Source organism: Seriola lalandi, unplaced genomic scaffold (assembly GCF_002814215.2).
Source record: "Seriola lalandi dorsalis isolate HSWRI2012SDOR001 ecotype SW California unplaced genomic scaffold, Sedor1 jcf7180002054964, whole genome shotgun sequence".
NCBI classification, from domain to species: Eukaryota; Metazoa; Chordata; class Actinopteri; order Carangiformes; family Carangidae; genus Seriola; species Seriola lalandi.
This window is the reverse complement of record NW_019525515.1, coordinates 187,042-188,590: the sequence shown is the minus strand read 5'-3', so window position 1 is coordinate 188,590 and position 1,549 is coordinate 187,042. Positions and strand designations below refer to the sequence as shown.

Below are 1,549 nucleotides of genomic sequence, written 5' to 3'. Positions count from 1 at the left end.
CAGCCTCTTTCAGATGTTGTTTGTTTTGGGGGGTTTCTCCCTTCAGTCTCTTCTTTAGCAGGTAAAATGCTCTGTAGGGTTTAAGTCTGGAGATTGACTTGGCCAGTCTAAAACCTTCCACTTCTTGCCCCTGATGAACTCCTTTGTTGTTATTGCAATGCATTTTGGGTCATTATCTTGCTGCATGATGAAGGATCTCCCAATCAGTTTGGTTGCATCTTTCTTTAAATTGGCAGACAAAATGTTTCTGTAGACTTCTGAGTTCATTTTGCTGCTGCCATCATGTGTTACATCATCAATGAAGACTAATGAGCCCGTCCCAGAAGAAGCCATGACATCACCTCCACCGTGTTTCACAGATGAGCTTGTATGTTTGGGATCATGAGCAGATCCTTTCTTTCTCCAAACTTTAGCCTTTCCATCACTTTGGTGAAGGTTCATCTTTGTCTCATCAGTCCATAAAACTTTGTCCCAGAAGTTTTGATGCTCGTCTCTGTACTTTTTTGGCAAATTCCAGCCTGGCCTTCTTATTCTTCTTGCTAATGAGTGGTTTGTATCTTCTGGTGTAGCCTCTGTTCTGTTGTTCATGAAGTCTTCTGCGAACAGTAGATTCTGATTCCTTCACTCCTGCCCTCTGGAGGTTGTTGCTGATGTCACTAACAGTTGTTTTAGGGTCTTTCTTTACAGCTCTCACAACGTTTCTGTCCTCAACAGCTGCTGTTTTCCTCGGTCTACCCATTCGATCACTGTTACTTAGTACACCAGTGCTTTCTTTCTTCTTCAGGACATTCATAATGGTTGTACTGGCTATGGCCAATGTTTGTGCAACGGCTCTGATTGATTTTCCATCTTCTCTCAGCTTCACCCAGAGACAGCTCTCTGGTTTTCATGTTGGTTACACCTCTAACTATAAATGCTATATATAAAACCTATAAAATCCCAATCTGAAACTGAGCGTAGACATTCAGTGCTATTTATTGTTTGAATAATCAGTGTAATAGGACACACCTGGGCAACAATACACACCTGTCAGTCACATGTTCCAATACTTTTGCTCACATGAAAAATGGGTGTGTTCAAAATAAAAGGTGCTATCTTCTAAGGTGCTTATCAGATCCAGATGTAAACACCTGGAAATAAAAGCTGAAATGTTGATCTCTTGTCTCATATTCATCTTTTGATGTTAAACCCAAATGTTTCCAGTCTGCAGCAAAAGTAAAGGAATTGGCCTCATTGTTCCAATACTTTTGGAGGGGAGTGTACCTGTTCTACCTGTCTTAAGTCAGAGTATCCTGCAGATCATGTCTGCCTCTGGTCCGGGTCGGGTGGAGGATCTGGTTCTGGTCCCAATGCAATGTCTGCTCTGTGGCTTCCTCTCACTACGACATTGTCATCTTCTCTGTCGGTCAAAGTCGTTACTTCAGTCTTTGTCTCTGTCTTTTTCTCTTCTTTACCCTTTTTTTATTCCTTCGTGCCTTTTCCTGGATTCTGCTAACCAGTTTCTTGCTTTTCTAAGACCCTCATTTTTACTCTTTTTAGGTTTTCCCTT

General features: G+C 41.6%; 1 protein-coding gene across 5 annotated transcripts in view; it reads right to left on the bottom strand.

Moving 5' to 3' along the window:
• The window catches only part of LOC111646084 (dynamin-1-like), a 21,820-nt gene that overhangs the window by 13,850 nt on the left and 6,421 nt on the right, over positions 1 to 1,549 (bottom strand). The window lies entirely within an intron of this gene.